The sequence below is a fragment of the Antennarius striatus genome, chromosome 12 (assembly GCF_040054535.1).
Source record: "Antennarius striatus isolate MH-2024 chromosome 12, ASM4005453v1, whole genome shotgun sequence".
NCBI lineage: Eukaryota > Metazoa > Chordata > Actinopteri > Lophiiformes > Antennariidae > Antennarius > Antennarius striatus.
Genome location: NC_090787.1, coordinates 17,423,031 through 17,437,841, shown reverse-complemented (window position 1 = coordinate 17,437,841; position 14,811 = coordinate 17,423,031). Strand labels below are relative to the sequence as shown.

The 14,811-nt window shown below is 40.5% G+C and overlaps 1 protein-coding gene across 1 annotated transcript in view; it reads left to right on the top strand.

The window, feature by feature from the left end:
• The window catches only part of il1rapl1a (interleukin 1 receptor accessory protein-like 1a), a 147,758-nt gene that overhangs the window by 72,468 nt on the left and 60,479 nt on the right, over window positions 1-14,811 (top strand). The gene's annotated exons all lie outside the window — the stretch shown is intronic.

The following is a 14,811-nucleotide window of genomic DNA, read 5'->3' as shown; positions in this document are numbered from 1 at the left end:
ATCCATCCTGAGAAGAAGTGATGCTGTTGGTCTTAATATTCACGGATCAGACTGCCGGCTATTATCAGTCAACACCATTCTTGCTGTCAGACCTATCTCATTCATATTTTGTTAAGCAGTCATGCATAATGAAGCTATTGGAGTTAAAAACAACAGTAAAAATTAAAGCAGAGCCATACTTACAACCTGACCTTAAAGCTCTTTATATTTGTTAGGATTTTATGTTCACTTTTCATACCCTTGACTCCATACTCATATTTTCTTTGTTGAGTCTTCTTGCCATTCCAACCTGCACTACTTCCACTGATATTACACTTAACCTTTTGCACAAATAAATTGCCTTGCACTTTTTTTTTTCAGGTCCATGTAGCACAACTGGCCAGGCAGTGTGTGTGTGTGTGTGTGTGTGTGTGTGTGTGTGTGTGTGTGTGTGTGTGTGTGTGTGTGTGTGTGTGTGTGTGTGTGTGTGTGTGTGTGTGTGTGTGTGTGTGTGTGTGTGTGTGTGTGTGTGTGTGTGTGTGTGTGTGTGTGTGTGTGTGTGTCAGCGGGTTTCTGTAGGGCTGTAATTGCTGCTTGATTTGTGGTCAGAAAGGGTCAGGCATCCTGCAGGGAACATGTCTCGCATTAAAAGCAGAGAAAAAGCACCCAGCCCCAAACCCGTTTAACCCGGAGCCCCCCCCCCGGGACGGTCAAAGCACTCAATCAGCACCTCTACTTTTATTAGCTTATGATTCAATTTAAAATACAGGCAATACTGTTGCTGTTGATCTAGACCAGGGATGTCCAAAGTTTTTACACTGAGGGTCACATACAGAAAAATGTACAAAAGGTTGAGCCATTTCTAGAGTTTACATGAACAGAGTGAGTCAAATGTACATTAATTATACCCAATGATTCAATATTATTAATTAAAAGCTAACATCACAACTTTCATTCATGGATTTTCTTTTTTTTTTGTTGCAAAACAGTCTCTGATTGTTCCTAGACAGGAGACCCCTTTCACAACCTCTATAAAGAGGGAATATAAGAGGACAGGGGGGTGTATTTAAGTTACACAAATGAGTTATTGGTATTATCCACGACCACAGCATTTGTAGTAATATATTTTTGATTCACATATGAGGGAACAGTGTTGTTCTGATTAGTGATTCTGCGTTTGGATTGAAAGATGGCTGGTCTGGAGTCTGGAGTGTGGTGGTTGAGATGTGAAGGACATCACAGAGATGGCTGTCAATCACTTGGTTCTCAATTATTTTTGTTCAGAGAGCAAACAGAGAAAATGTTTGCTGTCTTCAGCCACCAGTAGAAGTTGGGGAGAGAAGCTGATGTTGCATCTTCACACTGCATCTCCAGAAGTTCTAATTACAAACTCTGTTCCACTTCTTGAGAATCCATATAAAGGGAGTCGAGAACAGCTTGATTTCTTCCTCAATGACAGAGAAGTCTTGGAAGTTCTGACTGAATTCTGTCATTGGAGATGTAATCACAGACACATATTTTTCCCACATAGCTGTTTCCCATTGAGACAAATTATGGCACAGAACGCTTTTCATGTGTGAATAAAGTGGTGGCACAAGCTGGTTTTTGCCTTGCGGGCTCTTGTTTAGTCCGTTACCATGAGCAGTAAAACTGGCAAGAAATGCCAGGTCTGATAACTGTAGTGTCACTTAGTTCCTCAACTGGTCGTTCTCTTACAAAAACTTGAATTTGATTTTGAATTTGATTTGAAATTCTCTACAGTAGGGTCCTCATGAGCAAAGTATCTATCTATCTATCTATCTATCTATCTATCTATCTATCTATCTATCTATCTATCTATCTATCTATCTATCTATCTATCTATCTATCTATCTATCTATCTATCTATCTATCTATCTATCTATCTATCTATCTATCTATCTATCTATTGACAGTTTTTACAACTGTGTTCATCACGTTGCTCGGTTGTAGGCCTGCTGTCTCGGCGCAGGGGGCCTTTTGGTGAAACCACAACACATCATTGAATCCATTCTTTTGCTGTCTCCTCTGATAGCCGGAGCCCCAACCCGTTTAATGCCACATGGGTCGTCTCATTCAACTCTTGTATTGTTGATTGTTGAGTCGACTCCTGAGATCCAGCAGCTCCTCCTTAACGCAAAAGTTTTTGTCAAATCCCCACAGAAAAATGAGCAGCTGGTCAGTGTCTGTGGTGTCTGTGCTCTTGTCACATAAGTTTGACAAAAGCACAAGCTTTATGTGACATTTAGTGTTTTGAAGTTAGCAGAGAAGTCTTTACTTTGGTGCACGACTGTGATTCTGGACATGCTCACGTTGTTGAGTTGTAGTATATTTTTCAGGCGCCTTGTCTCTATGACAATCAGTGAGGCACTGATTCATGAAGTCAACATCTAGAAAAGGTTTCCCATGTCTTGTCTATGTAAAAAAAAATAGTATTGTTATGTTTGCAGACTGGTAACCATCTGTTTCGTATTCTCTGCTCACTCAGCTCCACTGGAGGATCGGTAGGTCTGAAGTTTTTTTTTATGTAGGACCTTTAGGTCTGGTGTTTTATGTTATAGTTCCAGTATCATTGCTCATCAAACAGACTTCTCCTTGACTTCTACAAAGAAATATTCCCTTTCCCACCGTGTCTAATATTTTTTACGCTCCCTTTATAGACTGTATTTCTTTTATTTTGCCATTTATGGTCATTTAGTTTCATTTATGGGAGCGGCTGCTTCATTGATAAGCCATGAATGAATACAATACAGGTGGCTCAACTAGTGGTCATACTAAGAATTACAACTCAGTCAAGATCAAATTTCATGCGTGGGCCATATTCTATTACTATTATATTTTCATAATTTGCTACACACAAAGTTTGGGGCCCTAATTTGGACCACCTGGTCTAGACTATTGCATGTATGCAACTGTGTTAGTCGTATGTACCTGTGATTAATATGGAGGCTAACATGGAGGCTAACATTTGCATAAACTTATTAAATACTGTAGACGGTGGCCAAAGTCACGATGAGCAGGAAAACAACTGGGGAGGTTTTTTTTTAAAAATGGGTGTGAAGTATGAATAACTGAATACTTCACATTAGGATTCTGGTGTGTGACACTACCACCACAACTGACTCATATTTCCCTAAAACAAATACGAACAGGAAACCAGGCTTTAGAGAATGTGGGTGTTCATTTACTGTAAACATCCAATAGATACCCTAATAACAGATATCATTATCCAAAAAAAAAGAACTTTAATATCTCACAACTATTGTTTATGAGATGTAAAGGTGCATTTACAATTGCGCTCTGCCTCATCTCTCTTTTACTGGATAACAAAGCATTGCAATCATCACTGACATTTAAACCATATTACTTTGACACATATCTAATTGATATGGTGCTAAATGACGTCAGCTATCGCTGGTCCCACAAACACTGTGTAAAATGAGAAATTAGGAGTTTGGGGTTTCATTAACGGAAATTTGATTCAATCGTGTACACAACAGCATAGTACACAATACTGTCGTTACGCACTTGCAGCTACAGGGCATGTGTGAATACGATGGCGCATCTGACACAAGTTTTAGGAGTAACATCAAGCCGTACAGGAATGCAGTGACAGAGGGTGTCCCGTTTTCTCCAGGGCTAGCACAGTCTAATGGATTCTCATCCATTCCTCCTGTCTGGGGAAGTGCGTGTCATGACTCCTGTAACTACATCTGACAGGAGTGATGAAAGACTTCTTAAAGTTGTAAGATTGTGCTGGGGTTTGAAACCTTTAGATATAAAGCTGTGTGGAGGGACATGGACAGACAGCGGATGGGGGAGGGGTGAAAAGAGGAAGAGATGAGTGAAAGGGCGAGACAAAGAGCAGCTATGGTTTAGACATGACAGATTGGGGAGACTGGAGAGAGAAGGTGGGGTGAGAGGAGCTAATGATCTCCATCTGCCACAGATAGCTGGGTGAGAAGAGCTTCGTTAGGCTTTTGTAATAAAGAGAAGCAAACAAACACATGATTTGCTGATCTCACCCTGGCACTATGTTATGTGACTGGCTTTGTTTGAGTCAGCATGTGAAACTCCGCTGAGAGACAGTTTAGATCTTAATTTGTGTCATGCTAATGATCTCTGCTCTTCACACGGGGAGCTTATGTACCAATGTGTTTCATGTTTGCGTAACAGTTTGGTGTAGTTTCTACGTTGGTATGTGTCTATATCTGGTTTCCAGGGTTTAGTCTGTGCATCAGGATCTGTACTCTGACAACTGAATCTCTATATAGAATTAGCACAGTTAAGACCAATCTAAACTTAGAAATACACATGCATGCAAACAGCTCCGGCAATTTGACAACAATATCTTGTAAGCACCACAAATGTATGTTTGCATGCATGTAAATTTACAGTGAAATCTGAACAGTACTCTGTTGCATTAATAGCGACACGTCGACACTGCCATTCTGAAATAAAACCACTCAAAGGCAAACCTTTTATTTACAAGAGCGGTAAACATAGCTCTAAATAGTAAAGCATCATGGGAATGTCAAGGAAAAGTGGGGGAACCGCATTTTGAAAGTAAGACAAAAATATTGTACCGTGTTCTGTCTTTTGACACATATGTCTTTTGCTGCACTGCCATGGCAACCTCCACTGAGGAGCAGTAGTCACCTTCTTTAATAGAGTCTATACACATCTCTTCAAAAAGAGAATGGCAGAATTCATTTAAATTTCACACGAGTGTCTCACGATTGTGTGAGTCCATTAATCAATTTAATTGAGTTTATTACAATAACAGACAGTGCTCAATCACCATTATTTCTATTATATATATATATATATATATATATATATATATATATATATATATATATATATACTATGCACACACATACACATGTGTGTATGTGTATATATACACATATATTGTCAACTATTAACATTAATCAACATACTTTTGACTGACTAGTCTTTTGACTGACCTTTTGAAATATTTTTGATATTTCCCTAGCTGTACGCCTTTGTGATTTAAATACAAGCAAAAAGGAAGCAAATATTTCAACATTTGTGTAACAAATCTAAAATATACGAAAGCCTCAATTTTTAAAATTAAATCACACAAAGATTACAAGAAAAAAGTTTACTTTTCCATGACATTTACCGGCACCTGCCTGTCTGTAGTTACTGACTAAACATTTACGATGACTGTGTGATTGCATTTATGTGTGAGGGAACAGTACATTACGTGAGCTGCTGTTTTTTTCCTTGGGGGCAGGGGTGGCATCAACAGAAGCTGAAGGAGCAGATGGCAGAAAGGGGAGCCTGCTATCTGCCTATCCAGCCTATCTAAATCCCATTTGTGGATGAGTGACTTCAGGTGAAACCATTGGGTTTGCACACCTGGACAGACCCGAGACTGACACACACACACATACACACACACACCTCCAGTGGGATAGTACAGTAATAATGTGCCAAGACTGTGCTAATCCTGTCCCCCAGGTATGTTTCCACCTGCTCTAACTCCCCCCTTCAGTTCACCATGTCAGCCCCGTTCCCCTGCTCTGATCTTCTGACTGAGTAATAGGATGGGCACCACGTCAGGAGGATCGCTCTGAATAGCCCACTGTGATCTGCTCTGATTGGAGAGCTGATCCTCTTTCATGGTGCATTGGTGAATGGTTTGCTGCTTCGGAATTGGCCTTGTCTGAAAATGTTTTTTGCCTCTCAGTCAAGTGTCGCAGTTCTCCGTTGTCGAATCTCCATCCGACTATCAACATAAGCTCTGCGCACATTTATTTATCATCTATTTTATTCGTTCTTTTGCAGAAATGGCTTCTTTATTACCGTTCCACCATGAGTAATGCTACCTGAATCAGTCTGGCATGTGTGTGTTACATGAGTGTGTTGTGTACACCTGAAAAGATATGTGAGAATCAGTCAACTATGTGTGTTCGGGGACCACATTCAAATGTTTTCGTGCACGCTTGCTGTGTGGTGCATGTATTCACATTACACTGGGTTACCAATGGGTATACGGTAATGTTGCACGCTGACAGATGCTAACCACTAGCATGCATTATTGAAGGTCTACATGCTGTCTGTGAGCCAAGCTCTAATGGAGGAACAGTGTAGTGCACACTTGGCCCATTGGGGAGCAGTGCAAAAGTTCACAGTGATTGACAACGAAATACACACAAACTGCTGTCAGGGTGGGGCTGAGACATTATAGCCACAGTGATTGGACAGTAAAAGATGACCCAAAAAATAATTGGAGAGGTTGTCTAATCAGGTAAGATTAGTGCAGTGCAACCAATTATGAGACAGTGACAAAAAGCTGAAGAGATGAAGAACAAAGGGGACACTCTTTTGAGTGAGATAGAATTAAAGAACATATTGGTGTGCTTTACTCTAAGGGACGGTACAAACCGAGCACAGTGAGAGACAGATGAAGAAAGTGAGCCCTTGAGCCGAGAGACGACTCAAAGCAGGCTACGCTACACCCACACAAGCTGTCGATGTGTCGATACTTTCCTCATCACCAGAGTTGAAGCCAGAGTCCTGCAGACTTTGAACAGAAGCACAGGGATTTTCTTTCTATCAGGTCCTCTTTATTTTCCTCCCCGACCGTCTTCACCTCCTCCAAACCTCTCTACATCACTCCTACCCCGTGCTTCCTCTTCATCTTTGTTTCTTTACGCTTCATATCCCTCCGAGGTCCCGGACACAGTGCTGTGGAGCACTTGCTGATAAAACAAACACAGACTTGCTCTACATGCCCTCCCATTTATTCTTTCTCATTTGAACTTTGAATCGCATCACAGGTGCAGCTGTTCTCCACATTTGTGTGTCCTCACAGGCACATAATCTGGCTCGATGGCAACTGTAGTCTTCCAAAATATCTGCATAACCATGCATATCCAAAGGTTCAATCTCACACGTAGGCACCCTTCACATGACAGCAGACTTGAGGGTCATACAGTGATGATGTGCATTTGCACTACTTTGTGAATTCTGCAGCAACCATGCTGGAACACAACACAATACAAGCAACTATGAGCAGAACTCCTCATTCTTAGTGCTTTCCTGCACAGGTTCTTCCTCTCTCATGGGTAGTTTATGCATAACAGATGGAACTGATAAAAATAAATATTTGAAGTCAAACAAAGTTTTGGGAATTTCCATAGCCATCCCCATAGCCCTATGTAGTTCAACTTTAATGCGTTGTTCCCACTCGCACGTCCAACCCACTCACCACACTTTAATGACATCTATCAAGATGATTTTGGGTAATCCAGTTCAAAGGCAAACAGACAAACCAAAAAGCTGCATGAATGACACAAACCCAAATATAGAGGAGGCTCCATGTGCAGCTCCATGCTCCCCTTTCCTCTGATGCTCCAAGTTTAGTACTGTATATGCTGCATAAAATACCAGCCGGGATGGACTTAAGACATTCAGGCTGACAAATGTGCATCAATCTTCGGTTCAAACTCACAGCTGCTGTGTTCACTGTTGACATGAAGTAAAACAAAATGCAGTAGGTTTTCTGTTATTGATACACATTCAGTTTTGAGTCAGTTTAACTCTTAAATCAAGTAGTTTTGTTAGTAGGAGAAATAACCTATCATGCACCTAACTAACCAGTGGTAATTATGCATATGAAGCCGCAACAGCGACTCCAGAATCCAAATGAAATACAAAACCATTTAATTCTGAACACCCATCTGCTGTGCCAAATTTGAAAAACTATAAATCCCTCTCTAGTGAATAAAAAAAATATTTGAAGCACAGTCCACTCTGGAATTTTAATGCCAACTTCTTCACCAAGTTCCAGGAAAATCCATCCAGAAGTTTTTGTGTAATCTTCCATCGAGACAGACGAAGTAAGGCAGTGAAAAAAATCACTTCCTGGCACAGGTAAATGTATAATAAATAAAATTTTCATGACAGATTCTTCCCAACAGCTGCCAGCTTTAATGATAACATTCTGATGCAGGAACACAAATAAATCATTCTGCATTTATCTATGAATGAATTTTATAGATTTGCTCAGTATCTTTTGTCATCAGGAAGATGATGATGTTGATTATTCTTCAGCCACCAGACTCCACAATAAAATGCAATGACAGGTGAGGATGTAGTGCCGCGACATCCATCATTACAACAATATGCAAATGACACCAAGCTGCAATAAAATAAATGTATGCACATCTACCCACATCAGACAGATCTCATATAACTCAGTATTCTTCCTGTTAGCAGAAGACATCACTGTTTACCAAGTGAATCATCAATCCTTGAGCATAAAATTTGCACAAGCCCCTTCCCTTCACAATATCTGAGTCCACCTTCCTGTTTTTTGGGAACATGTTCTCTTGTAGTACATTCATATCAACCTGCATGTGAACTGTCTCAAGCACACACATTTTCATAGGTTTAGAACATGCAGACATGAATTGTCTTAAGTTCACCCAGATAGTTCTGCTCTGCGAAGCATTTTACACATTTACTTTTGCTTTACACCTATGTAACAGCTATGCTTGTGCGTATCGTCACAGTCATTGCTCTTGAAAATACCCCAGAATAGAGTTTAAGATGAATATGAAGCAAAGTGTGAGAATGAGAATATGTTCTTTTATTAAAGAAAAAATATATTCCTGCAGATAGTTCAAACGGATGGACGGCTTCTCCTCACAAGTAACAAGAGAACAGGGTTTTCTTTAACTGTGTTATCCAATATGAACATGATGTCATGTCTGACAAATAACAGAACATCCTGGAGCCCATAGTATGGGGAAGAACTCAGTGATCATGTCAAGGTTTCAGTAGAAATTATCCAATGATTACAAAACAGTTAAACACATAAAACACATTAAAAAAACTTCAGAACATTAAGCAACCCTAACCCACCACATTTCGCCTGCTTTCTGCTCGCTATTCTGCAAACAATGCAGCCATAAAAATGCCACTCATTCATTTCAGACACTCTTCACATTCCATGACTGCTTAATTGAACCTCTTTGGAGGAGTACAATGCAATAAATTCTATGAACCTGGCTAACATGTAATCCTTTTTGAGAGTGTGAAAAAAAAAAATCAAGAGAGCCTTAATGAGGTTGCTTTTTAAGTCGAGAATAATGCATTATCATTTTGTCTGGATGCACAATCCTCCAAAGGATTCATTTTGCAGTCAGTCAAGCCTGAATCAGGAAGATGATTCGGCTAATTGATGTTGACTCAAAAGCCCTGGTGAGGCGTAGAAGCAGGGGAACCCAGTGAGGGGTTCTCCTGTGTGACGGGAAGTCTGTATCACTGGACACCATTCAGAAGTGCCAAATAATTGTGGCCACACACACACAAGAAGGGGTACACACATGTGCATCCATAGACACGTGTACACACACACACACACACACACTCACACACACACACACACACACACACACACACACACACACACACACACACACACACACACACACACCACACACACACACACACACACACCACACACACACACAAATACACACATATGCACATCCAGAGAGCCTCCTGCAATCAATAACCCATTTCTATCTCATTTTCCTTCACTCTGTATCTCTGTTGGTATCTGCTGTATCTATCTCTGTCTTCCTTTTTCTTCCCTAAACTAAAATCATGTTTATTTGATCTCCATTTTATACTTATTTGATAATTAATTCCTAAAGGCACTTCTCTTGGGTTGGTCAACATGTTTTGTAAATGAGTGAGGGACAGACATGCATGCATAGGCTCTAAGCTTCCTGTTTCCTTGCGCTTCCCAGAGATGGAGCCCTGTCCTAAACCATCTCACTGCTGCCGTTTTTCATCATAAGATACTTCATCTGAAAAGCTTGACTGGTCATTTGGCCAAATGGGAGCCAATTGTTCCGACTTTTTACGATGATGGCCATTTGATGGTCACTTTGACTATGATTCAATACTCTGTCTAGCCATATTTATTTCATAGCATGCATACGCCTGTTGGTTCGTTGTCAGTGTATATCACCATTGCCAGAGGCAAGGCTCTTGAAGAGAGAGCAGGAAAGCAGTGGACAGTGGGTTTAGGATGACTGTAACTGCTTTTATTAGCTTTCTTTGGATGACACCCTTCAGCTCCCTGTGCTTCTGCTGTCGTGGGTAGTGTCCAGGGTCTGGAAGTTATTCCAGTATACTCTTAGGTTATTTTATGAGGAATCATACAGGATGGTTATTGCTCCATCTGAAATGTAATGAAAGTGGCTCAAAGGGGACGACTGTGTAGACGAAGGTTACTGTCTATATATGGTGATCTTCTGCAGCATAAGGTGGGAGAATCCCAGCTGTATAAGAGAGCAGCAAGAGGTATAGTGAAGCCTAGCATCCATCCTATTGTTTGCTCATATTCTTTTACTTCTGCTACTCTAGCTTGACTTCCTTTGTTGGTGTAACACGTAGAACATTTGGGAGCCAATTTCTTCTGATGAAATAAGAACGCATGTGAATTTCCATCACATGCTATGACTGCATGCTATAAATTTTATTTCCATTCTGTGTTCCCATAGGTGTATGCTTACATACACTTTATGTGTTGCTCTTATGTACAGGATTTCGTTTTATTTTCATCTTTGTTGCCAATTTTCCAACAACATATTTCACTCTTGCAAATCCAACCACATCCCCACTACAAATTGAATTGCAAACAGAAAAAGCCCAGTGATCCAAGTATCTCAGCTCCATCCTTAATTCATTAATTTACTGTTTCCCCACAGCCAGTCACCCAGAATAATCCATCTGGAAAGTCCAGTGAGCTTTTCCACCACCAGGCAGAAATGGGATTGTGGATGACTGATCACAAAGCTTATATCCACAGTCCCATTCTGATATAGAACTACACAGACACACACATACACACACGCATGCAAAAATTGATTTAGTCACTGCTCAATAGCACTGAAAGCCTATAAATGTTAAAGTATCGCATTGCAGTCTTTGAAAATGCCCAACAGATACATAGTTACTTAGCACAAAACACCCTGTATAGTCCAAAAAATCATTTTACATTCCATCCAGGACAAGTGTCTGAAACTTATTTGCACAATATGCATCTGAAGTTCAAGGGATTCTCACCAACTTGTGGGCTGAAGAGTTTGCAGAGGTATTTTGTGTCACCTTCTAAAATTTATTCAGCCTGGTTCGCTGCAGAATGTCCTGCCCTGATGGAATTGAGACGTTAGTGTTTTAAAGGTGAATCATTGATCCCAGAAGATAAAATTTGCACAAGGGCATTATTTTCTGCCCTGGCCCTCAGACAGCATCAGTTCAACACTGTGCCTGGCAATAATGGTCCACTAAACACAGACTCCCGCAGGAGAATGATTGCAACCTTGTCACAAAGGAGGTGACGTGTCATACCAATGCACTAACAGTGAGGAGACGCTCACGCCAGCCATTTTACCCATTTAATTGACTTCGGCAGCATTAATCTAAGTTCATAACTTGTTCTCAGACTTTGGGTTTATGGGTCAATGTGCTGAAGACAGCCGCCAATTAACGACAGGTTTACTTATTCTCTCACCATCGCCTCCTGTCCACATGTCAAAGTGTCCTTTATCCACACATTGAACACCTAATGGCATTGGATTGGAAGGACAATGTCTTGCCAAGGGTAAACCTATGAGTAGAACTGATCACGATAGTAGGAACACCACTTGATGTTTTCACAACACAGATCTGACAAAAGTATACAGTAATCAGATTAGTCTCGAGGTGATTTTCACCCAAACATCACTTCAATGACCTTTCTCATCAAATAACAAAGCAACAGTTGTGAAAATGATTTAACCTTGAATATAGAGTACATCATATAATCATATTGTGTTTTTAAAACATCCATTTCTCTCACAAACTTTAATTAAGTTAACATCTTGCCAAATATACTTGCATGTTTAATTACCTATTTATGTCTACGGCAGCTTAATTCCAGACTTTGCCTGGTAATGGCAATCAGAGACTCTTCCCTTTGTTAGGAGGTGCTCCCAATCCTCCATATTTTAAATGGTGCCCCCCTCCACCCCCACTCCCCAGAACGGTAATTAAGATAATGAGATTTTCAGAAGCAAGCGTAGCATGCCAAAGTGATGGGGGAGCATCCTTCTTGACTGGTTCACTTTAGCTTTTATAAATTTTCCTCATTTGTTCTCTTCATTTCACCAGGTCTACTTTTCCTTTGCTGGATTTGCCCCCTTTCTGTGCTCTCTTCACCACATCTGCCTCACTTCTCATTTCCCACACACAGCTTGTCCTCATTTGTTTGCCCATGCATAATTGTCTATAGGATCACCCATTGTGTAATTACATATAGCAGTTTGATATGTAATTAAAATTGTATCCGTATCCAGTGTAATTTGTGCTGTGTGATTACCTACTAACAGCGCAAACAGTTGTGCCTAAAAGCCCATGACCGCCCCTCTCTCCGGTGTCATCGTGCCTCTCCATGTATCAGCAGGTGATAATTCTGAACAAAGACCTCTTCATCACCTCACACAAACACTTCTTCATGATAGCTTGAGTGAATTATGTTATTTGGTTGCCTCAAACAAACTCCCTTACATCCTATGCGCTCAACTGTACATGATGGTAGTGCGTGAGTTCACTCAGAGTATCGCATGGTTTGTTCCTTCCAAATGAAGACACCAAAAAAAAAGAAAAAGAGCAAGAGCTCTGAAACTGCTCTTTAAAAGGCCAAATAAGAGGGTTCATTTCCTTGAAAAGCTCCACTGAACGATCAGATGTGGCCGAGTTGTCCAGCCTCCGTTTTATTCAGTAATATTGTTCTTCAAGTTGGATTCTGATGGTGTAGAATTACAGATGATGCTTTTCATTTTATGGACTATATATGGGTTTGTTATAGCACATGACAAATCTGTGCCATGTACTATAACACATATGGCCAAAAGGTCATTCCCTTCTTCTCTGACCTACCAAAAAAGAGCAATGCATAGAATTATTAACATAAATACATAGAGGTCCGAGTGCTCAGGGTCATACAAGCAGCTCTACAGCTGCCATACCAAATGGTTTTTATTCCCGTAAACTCCATGTTTATGCGTCATGCAGCATCTTATAATTAGAAAAGGTCAAGTTCAGCACTTAAAAAAGAGTATGTGCTACTTGACTTATTTTTGCAGTGTTACTGAATATTTCTCCTTTGAATTTTATTCTCCTCATCAGATTTGCTCCTATCTGCAAACACAGAAATCTTCCTAAGTAGAAATGGCTATTAAAACACATCACTGACTTCCTGGAACAACATGTCACAGTAATGGCTTCACGCTGTTTGTGGTTCAATCAAGAATGAATGCACTGACAGAAAGTGACATCTTTAACACCGTGGGGATGTTCAGCCACACTGCCAGCATTCAAACGCAAAAGAATCTATGCTTTATGATCAATGAGTCAAGATTTTCTGCTTGAGCAGGAGAGACTTGTGGTCTAAATAATGTTTATTCCATTCAATGGTGAATTTTAATTAGTATGGAATTATGTCTTAGGTGTCAGGAAGTCTTTGGCTGTTAGAGTCGATATTTAGACTGAAGGGTGTTTGTCCTGAGCATCAGTGAGATACGTATCCATCCTGGAGTCCTGTCCCAAAAACATGGGAAATATTGTAAAGCCTTTGCAAATATTGAATATGTGTGGCTGTTTAAGTGCAAAAGAAAATAAAAAAGACAACCACAAAGGTTGTGTGCTGTACGTCTCTCACAGCAGTCAATAACCTCTGATCAACACATCTAACAAGTCGATGCAAGCTTCTTGTTTTCTCTGTCCTTGTGTCTCTGTTGTGTGCGATACACAACCGTCTTTCTGTTCTCTCAACCTCCTGGTGCTGAAGTGCGAAGTGTTTCCTGAAGAACACACAAATGCTTTTAACAACAACAAAACTTCACCTTGTTCTAGCATTTCCCTGAGGAGGGACTGCAGCACCACGTCTGACATCCACCGTATGGATGATTAGCATCATTAGAGCATCAACTGCTTGCTCACACACACACACACACACACACACACACACACACACACACACACACACACACACACACACACACACACACACACACACACACACACACATCATAACAGCTATACCTAAACTGTTTCTGATCAAACGGGTTAGAGGAATGCACTCAGTGGTTGGTTAGAGTCCAAAAACATGTCCAGGAAGACATGAAGATAACAGGAATGAGTGCAGTCATGAAAGGGTATATATGAGGATAAAGTGTCTGCATTTGTGACAATAAAGGCTGTTGAGGCCAAAAAAAAAAAAAAATTTACTGTACACTCTGTTGATGTTTTCCTTTATATCCAGTATGCCATCAGACTCATCATCTAATTTTACGGTTCTCTCACAGTTATTTCTTCAGTGTCCCCTTTTGTGTATCAGCACTCTGAACATTGCTTAGGCCACGTCCACACGATGCCGGAACTTTTTGAAAACTCAACTTATTTCGTTGCGTTTACGCCTTCCGTCCACACGACAACGCAGATATCCGGAAGGAAAACGAAACTTTTTGAAAACGCTGGCCGAGGTAGATTTTTTTAAAAACGCTTGGTCTGCGTTGTTGTGTGGACGGTGTATCCGCAACTTTTTTTTTGAAAACGCTGTCTTGTGGACGCGAATCGTTTTCAATGCGTTTTCAAAAAATTGCGCTTTCAAAAAAATCCATCATCGTGTGGACGGGGCCTTAGTATAATCTGTTGAATGGCATTGACAGCCAGTACCCACACACTTACTGTACTGCATTTCAAGAAATATCAGAATATTGT